The 22,293-nt window shown below is 36.7% G+C and overlaps 1 pseudogene; it reads left to right on the top strand.

Moving 5' to 3' along the window:
• Nucleotides 1-21,537: 21,537 nt before the first annotated feature.
• Nucleotides 21,538-21,638, top strand: LOC122098224 (annotated as a pseudogene).
• The last annotated feature ends 655 nt before the right edge of the window (nt 21,639-22,293 follow it).

The following is a 22,293-nucleotide window of genomic DNA, read 5'->3' as shown; positions in this document are numbered from 1 at the left end:
GGAATCATTCAAGAACTGCTCATTCAATCATGACACACATCACATACCGTTGGTAATCATATGGATAGGAGTAAGTTTTTGGGATCTCCTGCCATTTGCTGGTGGCAGGACCAAGATTCGAACTTTGGGCTACAGCTCCCACCACTTAAACCCAAGGATAGGGAACTCACCTGTTTGTCCAAGAACATCAGCAAGACCAAAGATTAAGCAGGCACCAGTGACTATCAGCAGTCCTCCTTGATACTTACAAGGCTGTGATTGGAGGATCATGGTTGAAGTCACCGTGGGAAGGAAAGTCCTTGAGACCCCTTTCCAACTTCAGTGACAACAAAGCCAGAAGCGCTGTGGCTCCAGTTTGGAGGTCCAGCCTTGAGAAAAAGTAGCTCACAGACTGTGCCCAGATCCTGAGTTCAAGGTTCAAGAATGGAAACGAAGAGACATACACAATAATCTGTGCAGCCATCCGGTTAAAGCTAGTCAACCCTCTTGTCTCCAACTGAATTGACATTCTTCCCTGGGAAAAGGACTGGGGATATGCTAACTTCTTGACTCTGCCCATGCTGATTGCATCACAGGATTCTGGCCACACCCCCTTTCTTTCATGGTTCTTTCTGACCAATGGGATTCAAGATTGGTGGCCACACCCACATTCCATGCTGCCTGGTAGCACCGGGATTCCCACTGTTAGTTTACACCACTACCAGCAGTTGAGAAAGGTGAGGTGTTTGAGTGGTGAGGAAGAGACTCAAGGCGACTTCAGAGTATAGTAGGAAATTGAGAAAGTGGCCCCAGCCACTTTCCCCCTTTCCCAAGTTTCAAGATTTCAAATATCAGGCAATGGCGCGCTGCCAGCCCGATTAAAGCCCAACCTGATCCCTGGACCTGGTTCTCTACTTTGGGTCCATTTGTCCACAATACCATTGCCATCACTGCTCGCCGCACCTGGAGCAGCCTCCAGCAGCTTCTCCCAGCAGCACAGGTGAGGGGCCGCCCCCAAACCACCCTTACCGAGGTCAGACACTCCCCTGGGGGCACCATGACCCCTGCTTGTTTCCTCTCCCTGGCTCTGAGGAGCCAACTTTCTGTCTTGGGCATTTCTGAAACAGAGACTCAATATATGCTCTGGCTGGGCTGGATCGAGGTCCTCCTATCTGTGACACGTATGCTCCTCCGGTTTATTTCTTCTTTGCTCAGTTTGGGCAACTTGTATTTCTCTAAAAATGCATCCATTTCTGCCAGGTTTTCTTCCTTTAGAGATTATAACTTTTGAAAGTAGTCCCTTAGGATTGTTTGGATATCTTGGTTACGGGTTGTGATTTTTCCCGAGGCATCCCTAATCCTGTTAAAATAGGTTTCCTCTCTTCTTTTTTTAATTAATCTTGCCAACGGTCCATCAATTTTGTTTATTTTTTCAAAGAACCAGCTTTTTGTTTGGCTAATTTTGGCTATAATTTTCTGATTTTGTAATTGGTTAAGCTCTGCTCTTAATTTGGTTATCTGTCTCCGTCTAGTAACTTTAGGTTCCATTTTTTTCTTGTTTTTCTAGCTGTTTTAATTCCAACATGAGATTATTTACTTGGCCTGTCTCCATTCTGTTGATGTGGGCACTGAGGGCAATAAATTTGCCCCTCAGGACTGCTTTTGCTGTGTCCCATAAGTTTCTTTGCGAAGTGTTTTCATTTTCATTGAGTTGTAGGAAATATATTATTTCTTCTCTGATCTCTTCTGTTACCCAGGCATTGCTAAGGAGTCTGCTGTTCAATTTCCATGTATTAGAGAAATTTCTGCGGTATGCTTTGTCATTGAGAACTAGCTGGATTCCACTGTGGTCAGAGAGGATACAGGGGATTATGTCGATCCCTTTGTATTTGCTTAAGTTCCTTGCATGAACTATGATATGGTCTATTTTGGAGAAAGTTCCATGAGCTGCTGAGAAGAATGTGTACTGTGTTGTTTTAGGGTGAAATACTCAGTAGATGTCAGTTAATTCCTCTTGAAGTATGGCCTCAATTAATTCGGTAGCTTCTTTGCCAATCCTCTGGTTGATAGACCTGTGCTTTGGTGAGACGGGTGTGTTAAAGTCTCCTAGTATTATCGTATTGGGATCTATTTTATTCTGTAAGTTTGAGAGTATTTGTTTAACATATCTGGGTGCATCAATATTTCTTTCGTTAATTTTGATTCTTCTTACAGCAGGCATTTAAAAAATTAGTGGAAAACTTAAGATTTTCTTGTTTTTCATGGATCCATTAGTACTCAGTAAGCTTAATAAAGAATGAGAATCCAATGTGAAGAAATTGTATCTCCAATCACCTATTCCCTTTCATTAATTACTGGAGCTAAAAGAACCGGCTCCCTAGAATCTGACCTTCCGAATTCAAGAATGAGGTGGGAATAAGACAAGGAAAGAGAGACATAGTAATTTGCAATGAAGTTGCTGTGTTGTCATAATGAACACCTGTTCTCAGGCAATCTTTTTGAATCCCACAGTTAGCTTTTTTGTGTTTTTCTATTAGTATGACAAAGATAACTGACTTTTCCAGATTTAGAGTTGTAAATGTGCGGGAAACACTCCTTTATGTATGGACTCTTCCTTATTATTGTGTATCATTCACTTTGGCTATCCGTGCCTTTTCCATCCTTGTTGCAAGTATGTATTTCTACAAATGGAGACGTTGGTTCATCATTTGTCTTTAAATGATTAAGTTTTGTGAATTTGGAAGATTGTGTGATTTGCTGTAGAAGTAATGTATTATGGTTAGGACCCTTTGTTCCATGTTGGCATTTCTTTGTGGAATTTTTATTGGGGTCCTTACACATGGAAACATGTGTAAATAATTCTTCCAATATTACAGTATAATCCAGTAGAGTGGGGCAATTCATTAGAAATTTAAAACATGCCTAAAATTCTTTTAAAATAAACTTTTAAATATAATATCATAATTAAAAGCTTCGTTCTGTTTTTTTGTAATTTTAATATTATTGTCAAGGTGATGTACAGAGGGGTTACAGTTACATAAATAAGGCAGTATAACATTTCTTGTGTAACTTGTTACACCCTCCCACATTTTTCGTCCTCTTTTCTTGGCTCTCTCAATCCCACTGCCCAAGGTGTACAAATCATTTCCAACATATTGTCACTTTTGATTTCCTTTAAGTAAATATTTGTGCTGTTTCCATCATGGAGCTCCACAATGGGAACACGAACACCACGGTTATACCCTTCTGCCTTGCATATATGCATATATATATATATATATATATATATATATATATATATGCTTATAATTTGGGTTCATATATTTGTTTGATTATTCATTTGTTTATTGCCAAAACTGGGGCCTGCACATTGTTCTTTGCTTTTTCCCCTCAATGCTATCCATAGCTCCACTTCTGGAATTTTGGTGGTGGAAAGGATTTTCTCTGGGGGCTGGCTTTGAACCATGATCCTCAAATTCCACCCTGGTGAGTAGGTAGGAATAAGGTGTGAGCCTACTTTATAATTTGCTTTTCTTATCATTGTATCATGCATATATTTCCTACCCAATAACATCCTTATAAATTTCATAGTGTTCTAAGAACATCACTTATAATGATTACATGGAAGTCCAGTGCTTATAAATTCCATAATTAATTGAACTGTTTTTATCACTGAAAATATTTGCAGTCTCCAAAATATTAAATGTATCATCAAAATTCTTTTGGATTTTCATTCTAGTATTCATTTTTTATGAATAGAAAAGTGTCTGCTAGTTAGAAATAACCAAATACAAACTTTCTTCTTACATAATGATTCATCTTAACGTTGCTCATCTAAAACAGTAAGTTACTCCTCCCTGTGTATTTATTCTTTTTCCCAGCATGCAGTTCCAGTTTGGAAAATTTGACACACCTTACCCACTATAATGCCTTTGTCTGAAATCCCTCTTGCTATCGTCCAATTTTTGTACAGTTTTTGTAAAAACCTTCTCCATGGTATTTCATTAATAAGAAGGCATATTTAATTAATACCAACTTAATATCATCATTTCCATGGGTATTTGCATTTTACCCTGGATCAGAACTTGATTCTAACAGGATTTTATTTTAATGAAAGAATCAGAGCATCAGTCAGAAGGCTGAGATTACCCTTATGAAAAAATTTTATCACATCTCCACCAAATCAGCCCTACAAAAGGTTCTTAAAGATGTCCTACACATAGAAAACCAAAAAGACCAAAATAAAGGCCAAGAAACAGCACCAAAACTGAGAATCCAAGAACCATAGGAAGAACCCAGTTTTCACAACCCCAAGAAGGTGGAAAACATGGCAGGAACTCCCAAATACCTCTCAGTCCTATCTCTTAACATTAACGGACTTAACTCTCCAATTAAGCGACATAGACTGTCTAGTTGAATTAAAAAACAAAATCCTTCTATCTGCTGCCTTCAGGAGTCACATCTTGCCCGTAAAAACAAACACATTTTCAATGGGAAAGGCTGGAGCAAAATCTACCAAGCAAATGGCCCCCATAAACAAGCGGAAGTTGCAATCCTAATATCAGATAAAATAGACTTCAAATTAAAATTAGAGAGAAGACATAAAGAAGGTCGCTACATACTAATTAAGGATCTCTCCTTCAGCAGGATATTGCATTTCTAAATATCTATTCGCCAAACAATGGAGCACCCAAATTTATCCAAGAAACACTACTTTAACTCAAATCCCATATAGATCCAAAGACATTAATTGTTGGGGATTTTAACACACCACTCTCCCCACTAGATAGATCAACCCGGCAAAAACACAACAGAGAAACTGCAGATCTAAACAGCTGCATAGATCAACTAGATTTTACAGACATCTACCAAACATTTCACCCAGCAGCATCAGAATACACGTTTTCTCAGCAGCACATGGAACATTTTCTAAAATAGACCACATTTTATGCCACAAAACAAACTTGTCTAAATTCAGAAACATTGAAGTTATACCTTGCCTTCTCTCTGACCACAAGGGAATAAGATTAGAACTCAACACCAAAAGCCACCAAAGAAAGTCCGGTATCACCTGGAGGCTAAAGAACACACTGCTGAATCATGAGTGGGTCATGGAAGAGATTAGAAAGGAAATTCAAATGTTCATGCTATTCAATAAAAATGAACACACAAATTACCATCTCTTCTGGGAAACAGCAAAGGCAGTACTCAGAGGAAAGTTTATGGCTCTGAGCTCCTACATCAACAAATTGGAGAGATCTGAAACCAAGAATTTAATGACACAGCTAAACCTCTTTGAAAAAGAGCAGCAACATAAACCCCAATCCAGTAGACGGAAAGAAATGATTAAAATTAAATCAGAATTAAATGAATTAGAATCCAAAAAAACTATAGAAAGAATCAACAAAACAAAGAGTTGGTTCTTCGAAAAAATTAACAAAATTGACAGACCCTTAGCAAATCTTATCAGAAAAAGAAGAGAACACACGCAAATAAATAAATTCAGAGATGAGAATGGAAACATCAGCACAGAAACAACCAAGGTTCAGGACATTATAAGGGAATACTTCTCAAAACTTTATGCTAATAGGTTTGAGAACTTGACAGAAATGGACCTTTTCCTAGCAAATATTGACATGCCAAAACTAAACCAAGATGAGTTAAACCACCTTAACAGGCCCATATCAAGCATTGAAATAGAAACAGCAATAAGAGACCTCACAGCTAAGAAAAGTCCAGGACCTGATGGTTTCACAGTGGAATTTTACAAGGCCTCCAAAGCACAGCTCACACCAGTACTCCTCCAAATCTTCAATGAAATTGAATGAGACAGTTCACTACCAAGCACATTCTATGAAGCCAGCATAACCCTCATCCCAAAACCATGCAGGGACTCATCAAAGAAAGAGAACTACAGACCCATTTTTTTTTGATGAACATTGATGCAGAACTTCTCAAAATAATTTTGGCCAATCGTCTTCAACAATTCATCCAGAACTTCATACACCACGATCAAACAGGATTCATTTCAGGGATGCAAAGCTGGTTCAATATATGCAAATCAATTAATATTATTCATCACATCAACAGGAGCAAGAATAAGAACCACAAGATTATCTCAATAGATGCAGAAAAAGCATTCGACAAGATCCAACACCCCTTTATGATGAAGGTTTTGGAAAAATTAGGAATCCATGGAACATTCCTCAATACAATAAAGGCTGTATATGACAAACCTACAGCCAGCATTATACTCTCCACTTCTCTTCAATCTAATATTAGAATGCTTAGCTACAGCAATAAGACAAGATGCAGACATAAAGGGGATCCAAGTAGGAAAAGAAGAAATAAAACTCTCCCTCTTTGCAGATGACATGATCTTGTATTTAAAGAATCCCATAGACTCCACTCCCAAATTACTCAAGCTGATTCAAAACTTTGGCAAAGATGCAGGGTATAAAATTAACACCCCAAAATCAACATCTTTTCTGTATGCCAACAGTGAGAAAAGTGTGGCTGAAATTAGGAAAACAACTCCATTCGTAATAACCCACAAAGAAAAATATACCTAGGAATTAACTTAACCAAAGAAGTGAAGGACCTCTATGATGAAAACTTTAAAATCTTGAAAAAGGAAATCAAAACAGAACTTAGAAAATGGCAAAACCTCCCATGCTCGTGTATTGGAAAGATTAACATCGTGAAAATGGCAATACTTCCCAAGGCTATCTACAAATTCAGCGCGATATCGATCAAAATTCCAACCTCATTCTTCAAGGAAATAGAAGAGGCAATCCAAAAATTCATATGGAACAATAAAAGACCCCGAATAGCATAAACGCTCCTCAACGGAAAGAACACTGCTGGAGGAATATCAATACCAAATTTCAAACTCTACTATAAAGCCATAGTAATCAAAACAGCTTGGTACTGACATACGAACAGACCACAGGACAAATGGAATAGAATTGAAAATCCAGAAATGTACCCACAGAACTATAGCCATCTAATCTTTGATAAGGGAGCTAAAACAATAGAATGGAAGAAAGAGAAGCTCTTTAGTAAATGCTGCTGGCAAAATTGGTTAACTACTTGTAGAAAACTAAAGCTAGATCCTTATATATCACCCTGCACCAGAAACAACTCCAAATGGATCAAAGACCTCGAAGTCAAAGCAGACACTCTGTAAAAATTACAGAATGGAATAGGAGAAACCCTAGATCTCCTTGGCTCCGGCCGAAATTTACTGTGGAGAGACCCGGAAACACAACAAATCAAAGAAAGGTTGGACAAATGGGATTGTATGCAGTTGCAGAGCTTCTGCATGGCAAAGGACATAGCTAGCAAGATCAATAGAAAGCCCATAGATTGGGAGAAGAGCTTCACTAGGCATACAACGGACAAGGGTCTCATATCTAAAATATACTTGGAACTCAAGAAATTAAATCCCCCAACAACAAATTCTCAAACAAACAACTGCCCAATAAATAAGTGGGCTAAAGACTTGAAGAGAAACTTTTCTGAAGAAGAAAGAAGGATGGCCAGTAGACCCATGAAGAAATGCTCAACCTCCCTAGCCATAAAAGAAATGCAAATCAAAACAACATTGAGATACCACCTCAACCCAGTTAGAATGGCTATAATCAAGAACTCTAACAACAACAGATGCTGGGGGGGATATGGACAGAAGGGAACCTTACTGCATTGTTGGTGGGAGTTTAAACTTGTTCATCCACTTTGGAAAGCAGTATGGAGGTTCCTGAAAAGACTTCACATAGAGCTTCCCTATGACCCAGCAATCCCACTTTTGGGCATTTACGCAAATGTTCACAAACAAGACCACACTTAAGCTACCAGCACAACTATGTTTATTGCAGCATTATTTACCATAGCTAAGATATGGAACCAACCCAGATGCCCCTCAGTAGATGAATGGATCAAGAAAATGTGGTATATATACACAATGGAATTCTATGCCTCCATCAGAAAGAATGACACTGCCCCATTTGTTAGGAAATGGAAAATCTTGGAAAAAATTATAATAAGTGAAGTAAGCCAAGCCCAAAGAAACATAGGTCTCATGGTTTTCCTCATTTGCAATATCTTGTATATGTATGAGTCAAGCGGAAAAGGTCAGATAATGTGATGTTAGGAAAATGAACCCTTAGATATGTATTTTAATGCTTTTTTTTTCATGAATTTGTTTCTAACGCATTTATAAGATTATCTCTTTGTTGCTTTGTATGTCGCTCCCCCACAGTTTAACCCCTGCTTTCACTATATTTGATGTCAGTATAACTTGTGGAGGAGATGGGGAAAAACCAGTTGTTTAAGGATACAGGTGGACCTGTTGCAACAATGAGAAGTACAAGTTCATGTTGAAAACGAGCTTTACAATGCTTTTGCGGGGGGGTGGAGGGGGGAGGATTGGGTGGTGGAGAGGTAGGGGGGAGGTAGGGAAGGGATGTGAAGGGTAAACAAAGGAGGAGGCTGCAATGCTTGATAAGAAATGTACGCATTATCCTTCTCATGTAATTGTAACCCCTCTGAACAGTATGTTCACACAAAAAAATTAAATTAAATTAGAAAAAAATTTTATCTTTCATTGCTTATTCTTGTTTTGGAATTTAAAGGCTAAAGATTACCAGCTCATATATCCTCAGTTGTCACTGTATTTGATTCCGGTTCCTTTCATCTTGTATATACAATTTTCTAATTTGGGGATGGGAAGGCTAACAAAATGTTGAAACAAGTATACAGGTTGACCAATTGTAACAATGAGATGTACAATACACTATCTTGAAAATGAACTTCAGAACTTCAAGGTATGTAGACAGAAGAGTTAGGGAAGTATGCAGGGAAGGAATTGTAGGAGGAAAACAAAGGATGGGTAACAATGCTCAACAGGAAATGTACTCATTACCTTACTCATGTAACTGTAACCGCTCTAAACTGTATTTTTACAATAAAAATATTTTAAAAGATTACAAGCTTATACTCCCACAGTTAACTTGCTATACACCTTAAATGCTTCATATGGCTTGAAATGGGAAAACAAAAAGAACACAACTTTCAATATAGATTGTCTATTGTTGTAACACCAAGATGACAAATGCAGTGCCAAGTGCAGTGTATAGTCATTAACCTCAAGAATTCTGAGTTGTTTTCTTTGGCCGAAAATCTTTTAATTGTATTATACATAATATGCAGAAATGCCCTGAAAATTATTCATGGAGAAAAACCTGGTCTACAAAATCAGGAAAATTTGACCAAGTCAAAAAAGTAAAATAAGACAAGAAAAATTCTATTCCTGTTTATATAAAAGCTAGGATTAAATATGGTTCTACTAATAGTCTGAAGAAGAAAAACAATTATTTAAGTGAATTGTTATTACAAAGATGCTAATATCCTTCTCTTGGATTGTTCCCTGTATTAATATGCAGTGTCTGTCCTTGTCTTTTTGAATTGATTTTAATGAAAATTTACTTTCTCAGATATCAGGATTGCTACACCAGCTTTCTCACTGGGGACATTTGATTGGTAGATCCTTTTCCAACCCTTCACTCTGAGTTTGCTTGTATGTTCGGCTAGTGGTGGGTCTCCTGAAGGCAACAGGATAGGTCATGTTTTGTGATCCAATCTGCAGTTCCTTTTCTTTTGATTGGCTAATTAAGCCAGTTAATATTAAGTGATAGTACAGAGAGATGCATTGTGGTCCCTATCATTCCCTGTTTTCCTAACTTTTTCTTCTTTCCTTTCCTCCTGCACTTGCTCAGTTAGACTTCTATTACTGCCTGTCTGATGCGAGTCCCTGTTCCTGGTTGCTTTCTTCAGGTTGTGTTCCTTCTTTTAGTATTGTTTGTAATGCTGGCTTAATGTTTATATATTCATTTAGTTTTTCTTTGCTATTAAAAATTTTCAGCTCTCTCCATCAAATGTAAATCCTAGCTTTGCTGGGTATATCACTCTGGGTTGGCAGTTATTGGCTCTCAGGGCTCGTATGGTACTTTCCCAGGCCTTTCTTGCATTCAGTGTTTGTGTGGAGAGAGCTGCAGTGATTGTAAATTTTTTCCCATTGTTGTATAGCTCCTTCTTCATTTTTGCTGCATGCAAGATTGTTTCCTTATTATTCAGATCTATCGTTTTTACTATAATGTGTCTAGAAGTGTTTTTCCTGGGATCTTGCTTGTTGGGTGTTCTATATGCTTCTGTTATGTAGGTAAGATGTTCTTTTTTGCGGTGGGGAAAATTTTCACCGATTATCTTGTAGAATAGGTGTTGCATTCCCTTGCTCTGAAATTCCCCACCTTCGTCCACTCCAATTATATGAAGGTTAAATTTCTTGGCATTATCTTCTTTCTCTTGAATTTCCCTTTGGCTTAATTTGAGTGATTTTTCCATATCTGTCACTTTTTGTTCCAGTTGGTGTATTCTGTCTTCTGTATCTGACACTCTACATTCCATTTCGTTCACTCTGTTCACCGTGACTTCTATTGTCGTTTGCATGGAGGAAATGGATTCCTTTATGGATTCGATGTTGGTTCTCAAACTATTGATCTCACCTCTTAATGAGGTATGTACTACCTCTAATTTGGCATTTATCTCACTTCTTACTGAGCTTTGTGCAGCCTCTATTTTTGAATGCATCTCCTGTTTGATATCTTGTATCTCTTTTGATAGTTCATCCTTGTGCTCTTTTAATTTCTGATCTATTTCTCGCTTTATTTCTTGAGTCATTGCCTCAGCAACCCTTGGATGTAGTTTTTGTCTTCCATTCCTGTTTTGCTCCCACTGGGGCTCTCCCCTGCATGGCTGCTGGCTATTGAGGATAGCTTGCTATCCTGGGTAGTGATAAACCTTGTAATTTTTCTCTGTGATTTTCTCATGGGGGTTCAGGGATTATTGGAGACTAATTTGCAATTTTGTTTTGGTGTGTCTGTTTTTGCTTGGTTGCTGATTCTGTATTGGTACAGGGACTCTGTGCCTGATCTGGGTTCTGTTGGGGGTATACTTCCAGCTGCTGGTCTGACCTACATAGGATTCTCGGCTCTCTGCTGTAGATCCCTGGCAATTCTCGCCTTTGGAAGGGTTGAGCACCCTAGACTGCTCATGTTTGCTCCTACTAGTGCTCTTGACAAGATCAGATGCTCTGGATGCACTCTTCCAGATGCTGGATTTGGCTATGGGCTCCTGATGTTTTTGTTTGTTTGGTTGTTTTTTTGGGGGGGCGGTTGTGGGCTTGAACTCTAGGTTTGGGTGCTGTCCATCAGCTCTTCAGCTCAAGGCTGGCACCCTACCATTTGAGCCACAGCACCACTTCTGACCCTTTCTGCTCATGTGATGCTGAGGAATCAGATCCAGGGCCTCATGCACCCAAGACTATCACTCTACTGCTGAGCCACATTACCAGCCTGAGCTCCTGCCTACTATCAGGTGCTGGTGGCCTGTGTTGCCCAATCCCAGCCTAGAGTATATGGGTTGGGTTTTGGTGGGGTTTGGGCTTCTCTTGTCCTGAGCCTCCAGGTCTTTTGTTGTCACAGATGTACTTCCCAAGGGATACAGTTCCCTGCTTTTCATCCCTCTGCTGAGGCGTATGCTCAGTTGGGAGGAATTGGCTCTGTTGTTCAGGCACTGGATCGCCAGGCCTGGTTCTGGCCCCCCCACCTGGGGCACGCCAGTTAGGCCTGTGCTGCTGTGTATACCACCTTGGTTATGCAGCCTGGGGTACACAGTTTAAATTTCTTCTACTGTTGGTTGTCTTGACCCAGGGGCACTGTTCCTGGCTTGGCTGTCTAAGCTCTCTTCCAGGGGTGCTCTTGCTCTAGCCTGGCCAGCAGAGTGTGTTCCCAGGGCCGGTGGAGCTCTCGAACAGTTCCCAGTTTTAGTGGGTCCTGTGGTCCGGGTGTTGGGGTAGGGAGTCTGGGTCAGGGTCTGGGGATTCCCTCCAGATCTGGTCTCCCTTGAGGGATACACTGTCCCCTGTGGGGTATTCACCCTGGAGCTAGTTGTTTCTGTGTGGTGTAGGTTGTCAGTTGCTGTTGCAATCTTAGTTCAGTTGGGGTGGTTGCAGGCTGGGCTAGGGGTGGTGTCTCTGTGTTTCTCTTCTGTCTCTGCCTCTGTCGAAGCTGTCAGGTCCACAGTGTCCACGCTCAGGCGGCTTCTGCACCTGCATGTAGCTCCCTGTGTCTCTGGGACCCTGGCAGCCCCCATCGGGTTGTCCCAATCGGTGGGTCTGACACCTGTACCTCAGGCAGATTCTGCATGAGTGATCTGCAAGCAGCCCCCTGTGTCTCTGGAACTCTGGCAGCCCCCGCCATGCCGGCTGGCCACGGCTTGGCATGCTGCCATGTGGCCAGTGAATGTTAGGGGAGGGGTCTTCTGCTCTTCTCTGTTCTGAAATTCTTCTTTTCCTCTCTTTCTTTTTTGTTATTTTCCACCTCCTGTTTGTCTCTGAGTGTTCGTCTTTTTGTTGTTGTCGGTCTCTTGGGGAGATTAAGCATTGGAACTCGAACTCTCTTTTTGGTTGGGTAGAGCTTCGGTGTTTCCCTACTGCTTTGTCGCCATCTTTGTCCTTTTCTTATACAATAAAAAGGAAAAAACAAGTTAACTTGATCTTTGTCAATCCTCTTTGTTCCATTCCCCTCCTAGGATCAGTTTCCACATCCAGGAACAGTTACTTCCAGGAACAATCGATGGTGCTGCTTTTGGTATAATGAATGTTTTCTGGCTTCACCGAAATAACACAAGGACACCTTTGGACCTGATGTAACACGTGTTTCAGAGACAACTTAGTAAAGAGAAAATACCAATTATATTGCTTATAAATACATTATCCATGAGTATATTGAGTTCAAACTTTGTAAGTGCTCTGTAAATTAAGGCGAATTTTAAATGGGAAGAAGGTTCTCAGATCATTTTTTATGAGTATATATGCTACACATTATTTCCCAAGTGTACATGAGTTAACAGTTAGGGAAACAATAGCAATAATAGGAGAAAGAGAAGTTCTGTGTTTAAGTATAAGGGTTCATTACACTATAGAAGACTCTATAAATAAGACAACATTGAAACAATAAAGCCAAGTCCAGTATGTAGATTTATGAGAGTGATATAGGGAAAGCATTACTCCTACGAGGAATACGAAGTATGAGGCCACTCTATAAATCACGCTTGTTAATCACGCAAATTTGTAGACAGTAGAATGGAAGAATAATTCTGTTTACAATGCAAGTCAGATATAAGATCATGGACTTAACTGGAAAAAAAAAAAGTCCATCTTGAGAGAGCAGGGATTATTCTAGCCATGAACTGGTGGATAAGATCATATTTTTCTCTTTCCTTTACTTATATATTTTTTGTTGGTGGTGGTCTTGGCACTTGAACTCTGGTCCTGGGTGCTGTCCCTCTGCTATTCAGCTCAGGTTAGGATCCAGCCTGGGGAGAACAGTCTTTGAGACACTATTTATAATTAACCAGCCAAAAGCTGTATTAGAAGAATGGCTCAAGTGATGGAATACCAGTCATGAGCAAGATGGCTGAATAAGAGCTTGAGGCTTTTGCATACATACATACAAACATACACATAAACACAGAGGCACTTATATGTGCACACACAAATACACAAATGAAGCAATTCTCAGAATATGTAGAAAAGTTAGGAAACAATAGATAATATGTCCTCAGTAAGATGAGAATCAAGTCATAATTTTTAATGTTAGAAACTCCTCAAGTGAAGTTTCTTCAAAAAAGTTTAAGAATATTACATAGATAGGGACCAGAGATAGTAAGAGAGTCAAGTAATCATTATGAAAGGATCAGATCCATGGAGGAATGAATCAGAGACCCCAAATGTGTATCTGAAAATGATCATATCCTTTGTGAAATGTTAGAACATCTTTTAAAATAGTACATGAACAGTCAGAGCAGTCTAGTGGATGATATCATTGGAGAAGTTCAGAATTGCTAGTCTGTATCTAGATTAAATAAAGCAAGAAACTATGGCGGGTCAATGTGATACAAGCCTAGGATTCTAGCACTCAGACTGACAGGAGTTTAGAAACTGGAATTACATAGTGACACCCTTCCTGCACCAGGTAGTATAATTTTGTCTTAATAAAAGAAACCAAACAAGAAAGGAATACGCAGTTGGAAGGTTGGGCTAATTTTGTCATAATGTTTTGAGAAGTCGTTTCCTATTTAAATGCAACTCATATATAATCCTCAGTTCAGCTTTTAAATGGTCTCTTCATTACAGAACATTCCTAGATGCAAAATGGCTCATGATTCCCATCCAGAACTTGAAAAAGTAAGTAATCATCATTCTGTTAGATTCCAAGAAATGGATGAAGGATTACAAAAGATTAAGCCTGAAGATATAGCAAAGTTCGTCTAATGTAAGAATTTATAGATCTTGCTTAATTAGAGTTTAGATTTAAAATATATATTTTGGTTTTGTTTGTAATTTCATATTCTATAGGATACTACAAAATTCTTTTTAAGTAGAAGGTTTAATTGAAAAATTTACAAATGTTTCTTACATTCTATTTGCCTGGAATATACTTTCAAGAGAGTTATAATTAGAACTATGTTAATAGAGATTTCAAACAGTTCATGTATAAAACGATAATGTGAATAATGTAGACAGAGTTGCCAACAATAGATGATATTAATTTATAACTTTAGAAAAAGGCAATTTTTTGAGGCTTTGGTATAACATTGTATGAAGAGAATAATTGTGTGACTTCTTCTTTCTTCTACCTGTATGTAACACAGGAAGCAATTTCCTTAATTATGTGTCTCTGTATACAATGAGAAAAATGCTAGGTTTGGGGTTTGTTTTAATTTTTGTTTTATTGTTTTGTGCTAGGGGTTGAACTCTGGGCATGGACACTGTCTCTGAGGCTGTTTATGCTCAAGGCTTGTGCCCTACCACTTCAACCTCAGTACCACTTGTGTCTGGCTTATGCTGAGAAGTTTATTGGAGATAAGAATCTAGGGAACCTTCCTGCCTGGGTGGGTTTTGAAATGTAATCTTCTGATATTAGCATTCTGTTTATCTATGATAGCTAAAAAAGTATAAATATAAATAATATTTGCAAGAATACCAGTGAAGGAAAAATGATGCAACCCAATTTATTGTGGTGCATTTTCCAGAACACGGAGGGTATCACATTAGCAGAGGTGTAGTATTTTTTCAAAATGGAGATAAGCTATTCGTGATGTGAATTAAGGGAATTTTGAGGTGCACCCTACAAGTTGGAAATTGTTGGTCTCAGATTACTTTATTGCATAAACCTTGGGATTGATGGTCATAGAAATAATAGCTTAATCTGATAAATAATTGCTTACTCTTGAAGAATTAATTATAACTGATGTTTCATAGTTTTATACTATTTCAGAATGTGGCTATTTTTCTGTTCACTTCTCTATCTGTAACACCCCATTGGAAAATGCATATATGGAATGTTCATTATTTCAAAATGAGTAGTTATTAGTCATAAGAATTTTGAAGAACACGTATATTCTGTCCTCTTAACAACTTATTTACTTTTAAAAGTTCTGGCTTTCCGTAGAATTAAAGTGTTTTCTGTTTTAGCATGAGAAAGTACTACATTTATTCTTTTTTCAAAATATTGGCAAGTATATTGTGAAAATATTGTCTAGTTGGACAACATTCAAGTTGATGGCCCTTTGATTAAAATTCAAATTAGATGCCAAATAGTACTGATTTTTAAAAGTTACTACATAAAGAATAATATTTACTATACCAATACAGTGAAATATTATTTCATGCAGCTTATTTTTAAAATTTAATTTTAATGTCAAAATGATGTGCAGTGGGGTTACAGCAATTGTAAGCTAGTGAAAACACAATTTTTCAAACTTGTTACCCCCTCTCTCGTTTTTCTCACAGTTTTTCTTCACCCCAATATGCCTCACAAGTTGTAATGTACATTTCCAACTTATTGTCTTGTGAGTATTGCTATTGCATTGGTTTGCCCTTTGTCCTCTGTCTCGCCATTTTGTTGTTCCTGTTCCCTTCCCTAATTAAGGTAAATGCATGCTCAATACACAAGGTACCAAAATCAAATACAGCAGGGAATAAACCATAGAGGAAAATCCCAAAGAAAATAGAAATCACATTGTACATTACAAACAACAACTGCAAATAAATATCTCTGTTTCCATAGCTTGGAGTTCATTTTTCTCAGCATCTGCTCATATGATCATATACATGCATAACAAAGCCACTGGAAAATAATAGTTTCATGGACAGTATAACAGGAAAAAATATATTAACTTTTTATGGTAAAGGTGGAATTAGGATTGGTGAATTCGTGATTCTGATAAAGGAATTTCAAAAAAATTTAAAAGTTTATGACAGGTAAATTTTAATTGTTCAACCTTTTTCACAACTTAACCTATTAAGAAAATTTAAAATTACCTGGGAAAATAGGCTTTCATGTAAAGAAATCCATAGAGACTTAGCCGAGATGGAGCAATGTGGGTAAGATGGCTCATTTTCACACTAAATAAACAAACCTCACAAACCTTGCTGTAAATAGTGTAGATTCCCTTGAGAATTGTCCTTAACCAGGAAAAATACTCTTACTATGTGAAAACAAGGTTGTAGTGGAATTTAAACACAAATTTTGTAAAAAAAATAAGAAATCAAAATTTGTGAATTGACTTTAATTACCAAACAGTAATTTTCTGAATAAGATAATTTGGTTCAAATTATTTAGGGAGAGAGTGTCCTCCACAATGAAAGAAGGTATTGTGTTTACACTTTTCTGTTTGTAATACTTTCCACAATTTCTTTCCACATGAAGCAGTGAAACACAGAAAAAAATCTGATTGGATACATCAAACCAATTATTTCGCATTTCTAAGTAGCTCAAAAATATAATATCCTTATTAACATGAGATAATGAAGACTTCTCTTATTACATAAGCCAAAAACTTTTGGGATCAGAAAAGAATTGAGAATATTGATAAGGTAAGAAAACACGTTCTTAGAAGCCTTAGCTAAGTGTATTGGTTTCTGCAGTGGAGGGAGGCCAAAACTTTTTGATGTAGATTGTCTTAATGTTTTTGCTACCTAAAGTGATTTTACAGAGTCTATTTGGCTCAGTGTATTGCAGAACACATTGAAGACATGAAAATAAATTCCACATCCAAATAAAAGAGTTTTGAAAGAGAAACCATGAAGATATAGCAGTGCGGGAGGCCTTATAGTCCTTCAGCTTTACTAGACCTGAAGCTAAGAAGCTGTGATTAATTGGAAATCAGTCAAGAGCAGAGAGGAGAACAGAGAAGTAAGACATAGAAGTATTGCCTTTGTAACAGACACTGTAATCCAAGGAATAGGTGATTTAACTCTATTCTTCTCCATACATTTTGTTGAGCAAATGCAAGACCATGAGAAAAATAATCTATTGAAATAATTCTGCAAAGAATAACTTCACTGTTCTTGATATGGTATCTAAGGAGAGTCTTAAGAGTGAAGATAAAAGTGGAGTATTCTTTGGTTTCTTCTAAGCATCTTGTTAGCAAAATATATCTTTGAGGTTAGAAGTGATTGAAGCAAAAAGTGGTGGAGTATTTATTTTTGTTTTTTTTTAATATTTAATGCCCTAAATTTATTCCAATCTACTGCCATTCAAGAACTGGGTTACATTATCAAGTAAAGCTAAACAAACAAATGAAGAGTTCGCTGGTGTTCCTCAAACCCAAATGATTCACTTTTGAAACTGGAGGTTTCCTTTCTAAGGTCTGTTCCCTGTCTAGATACCCAGGGGTGGGTGCCAATGCTCTCAAGGTAGAGTATTTATTTTTGAGGGCACTTTAGACACGAGAAGATTTTCAAGGTAAAAGGAAAAAGAAAAAAATTATAGCTAAATATTTGTGATTACAGGTTCTTGAACTGGTTTTTTGGAGACAAAGTTTTGCATTACAGTTTATCCTCATTAACATAGATGTTGAGTTTTCGTGGCAACCAAATGCAAAGGGGAAGTTTAATGGACTCACTTGGACAAGTAAACAGTATGATAGAAAATAATGGGAAATAAAATTTAGTGAAATATTTTGAACAATTACTTTGCCAGAACAAAGAAGGAAAGATATAATTCAAAATCACTTGATTTTATTAAAGGTATGAAAAAAGAGTAATGAAGACAGATGAGAGGAAACACAGAGAAATGTTTACTCTCCAGTAGAATAATGCGTTTTTGATCTTGTTTCTTCCATTCTATCTTCACAAGCTATCAAGTGTACCTCATGACTGGAGTGTCCAGTTCAGACAAAGAGCACTCGCAGATGAAAATATTCTCAGTAGATGTAGGTGCTTTATAACCTTTGACAATGTACTTAATCTGTTCTAAATTCTCCCCTACCCCAAACTGCCCTCTTTGAACAGCTTTGTTTGCTTTTCCCAAGACTGCCCTTCATTAACTGCTTAAAATTTTGATAGGTCATATTCATACTCTCTTGAGATTGTTGTTTGGTTGCGATTTTTGTGTTTTTTTGTTTGTTGTTGTGTTTTTAACTGAATTTCAAAAGGTTGTGCAAGTATATTACAATTGAATATGTCCATCTAATTGTCAAATGCTCCAGGATCAGAGTCACTCCTTCTATCATTCTCTACCAACCCCGTTCTCCAAGATTTATTTCAGATTTACCACTACATTTATTACATGTGTATATTGAGTGTTCTAGATATACTTGCCCTTGTTCCATTTTTCATTCATTCTATGTCTTTACTATTATTCCTCTCAGGTTTCAATTTCCTGATAGTCATTCTGTTAAACTGTCTGTTAATATTTTGAAAGGTTTATATACATCTCCTGCAGTTTCAATCCCGCATATACATGAAGTGATGTCAGCTTATATTTCCATAATTCATTTGCAAGACTGGAGATGTGAAGCACCTAGACATGATTTTATTCTAATCCATTTGGAACATTAATCTTTAGTCAACAAAAAAGTTTAAAAATGGCTTAGAATTTATTGTACTAGCTTTTATAAATGGCTTTGTAAAATGGTGTGATTATTTTATTTATTTGGAAAAAGAAGAAAACTAAGATTTACTACTATAGAGGTATATGATAGAAATAGAAGACAGATTTTATGTTTGTCACATCTCTGATGAGTACCCATATTCAAGACTTGAAGTCATATTTCTAACTATGTTAAACAGGGAACACATAAAACAACGCATGATAAGGCAACTATTAGTGACTTTTTAAAATGTACCTTCTTATGTGATGAAATTTACTTTATTAGCTAATATTTGGGTTTGAAATATAGGATGCTGATCTGTTTAACACATTTCGGGAAGGCATCTACTCGAACAATTCCAATGGTGTGGGGGTAATATTTCTACAATTTAATGAATGGTTGAACTTGTTTGGGATTAGTGCTGGGTAAATAAATCAATTCTATTGTAACTTGCCCCTACATTGAAAAACTTGTAATGTCACTATCATCTACTTGCCAAGTGTTATTCTGGCGAATGTGATTTTAAAAAGTTTATTTGAAAAGGAATATACTTTCAGAAGATTAAATGTAGGTTATCATTGGTTTGAGAATGACAACATTTTTATACTACAGAACCAAGTTTTACTGAAGTAACAGTTTTTTGAAGCTCTAAGGATCTTCTCAATTAAAGTTTTTCTAAATTATATTTGACTTCTAAGTCAAGATTTCCTAGCCTTGGTAGACCATGTATGGATCTACCGTTCCAGGAAGTATTTTTGGCCTACTTATGCTGGGCTGAAATCTTTCATTAATCATTAGGAGAAGGTATTAAAAATATTCTTGTGACATTTGTGATTTTGTTCACTCAAATGGGCTTGTCATCTGTAAATTGAAAGTTTGAATTACAGTACTTTCTCTCATATTTTATGATCTCATCTTTCATTTTAAGTTGACTTGCATTTCACAATGGCTTACATCTAAATCCTGCAAGGAATTAAGGACCTGAAATATTATAGGAAATGAGAAATTGAGACATGTCTTCAATTACTTACTGTTGGCATGTTGCGTGGGCCTAGGTGAAAAGTCTTGCTCTTGTTATCTGATGATGCAGATAACTGGGAACTGGTATCCTAGGACCCGTGGGTCCTGCAGAAGAATAATAGCTTTTAGACATCATATCAGCAAAATTTTGGTAAAATCAGTAAGAATGCTTCAGAAATATGGAGAAAAACAGTTTGGGACCAGCGACTTAAAACAATAAACAGAGCAGCAGAGTAAAATACATTATAGATTAGAGGAAAACAATACTGTTTTTTTACCATGTAAATTCAGAAGATCAAGAACACTTAGAAGGTATCACAAATTTATACCGAGGACATTGCATTGATACTTTTTATATTCTAAAAATAATTATTTATATTCCAATCTATTTATGGGAATAAATATCAATTTAGTTGTCAAATTATCATCCAATTCTAGTAAGTTTCACTGTGTGAAATTTAAGATCAACACATATAAATAAAAATATATACGTATATATAATATAAGAAATTATTTTCCATTGTTTTGTTGTGGTTAGGGTATCAAAAGCAACTCCGTTTTAAAGTATTGTTCCATTATCTCTACCTCAGTTTTTGTAGAGTTAGATCTAAAGCTTTACCATTTCGAGATTTACAGCCTAGAGGCAGAGGAAACACTGTGATTAAAACATTACCAATTTAAGGCCTAATATCGAGGACTTGTCCAGGAGCTATGAAAATATTTGTTGATAGAAAGTCAGTAGTGTAAGTTCCTGCCTGGTTGGATTGTAGACAGGCTAGGACATTAGGTAATCATGCATATGAACAATATTTTCACTTTCTTGGCTTTAGCTACTTTTGAAATGTTTGGTATAATAAACAAAGGTATTTTAATAAAATACTTTGAATATCTGCCTTTAGCTACCAACTCATGGACAAGGTCTAATTGTCCACTGTAGGCTTCCCCAGGAAGAGGGGTATACTCATCCTCATGCCTATTTTTAGAAAATACCTTCTATTCTGAATAATTCAATCTCAACTATTCATCTCTCTATGATCCCTTGTAACTAAGATTAGTTTTGTTCCAGTAAGACAATCTATGCTGTCACGGTAAGATATTCTGGTTGGTCTCTTCCTACATGGAAGAAGGCTAAAGGGTCAGGAAGACATTAGTGCCATTGAGACCTCATTTTGGAAATTTTAAGCTGCAGAAGTTTCGAAGTAGCTTTTAAGAAGGCTTACTTTGAATCCATTAGCTCCACAAAGCTAACTCAGTTGATAAGTAAGTACTTGAAAAGCCATCACCTTTGGACTTAGCTATAAAGGCTTCAAAATATGATCAAATTTAAAATGAAAAAGACAAAATAGTCATTGACAGAAAAATTGCAAATGTGAGCAATCCACCATACAATATAAGTTTTTTTCCACTATAAACAGAAATTTAGAGAAATAAGATCAATACCATTTTTAGGAACAATAAGGATTCATTGTTACAAATAGGCAACCAAGGATATATGCCTGTATAAAGATTGCATCATTAACTACTTAAATTTAGAGGATACTACAGGCTTCAGCAGCAGTTCTACGCAAATGACAATACCAAGATTAACATGGCACTTGCACAAGGATGATATAAAAATTTGTGAAGTATTCCATATTTTTCATTTTTCAGATGCAAGAAATGAAAAACAGTTATTAAAAGGTTGATTACAAAAATACAAGTGTAACAGCATATATAATTCATAGAATTAAAGGTTAGGTTGACATCAGTGTTTAAATCTTCACCTTAGAAAAGCCTTTACATAGCATAACCTTTACACAACTTGAAATTAGATAACATTGTCATCTTATCCCAAAGAAATAAAATATTATAAGGACCTAGGGAAAAAAAGGAATCTTAAACTTTTTCTATAAGGAATGCAATTTGAATGGACACATTTATTAATTAACATATATATTATAAAACAATGTAGAATTCAAAATATATCTAGGAGAGAAGGAAATGGATTATGGACATTATACAAACATAGATATACTTTTTTCAGACAAGCACCAGGAATAACTTAAGTTTCTATACTATTCATTTCCACAGATAAGTTAAAATTATTTCTGATTTAAAAAAATCACAAACTCTGCAAAAAACATTATAGATGTTTTTTAAAAAACAACTCTTGAATACATTTTGACATCAATGTCAGGCAATTCACTTGGAAGAATAACATGGAATCCATGATTTTTTAAAGGAAGATATTGCTGTTGCTTTGCATTGTGAAAATATTTTGTAAGGACATGAATGATGAAAGTTTTGAAATTTAAG

This window comes from Dipodomys spectabilis, unplaced genomic scaffold (assembly GCF_019054845.1).
Source record: "Dipodomys spectabilis isolate Male_0828 unplaced genomic scaffold, ASM1905484v1 ptg000464l, whole genome shotgun sequence".
Lineage (NCBI taxonomy): Eukaryota > Metazoa > Chordata > Mammalia > Rodentia > Heteromyidae > Dipodomys > Dipodomys spectabilis.
The sequence above is the reverse complement of the archived record's forward strand: the minus strand, read 5'-3'. Positions and strand labels throughout refer to the sequence as shown.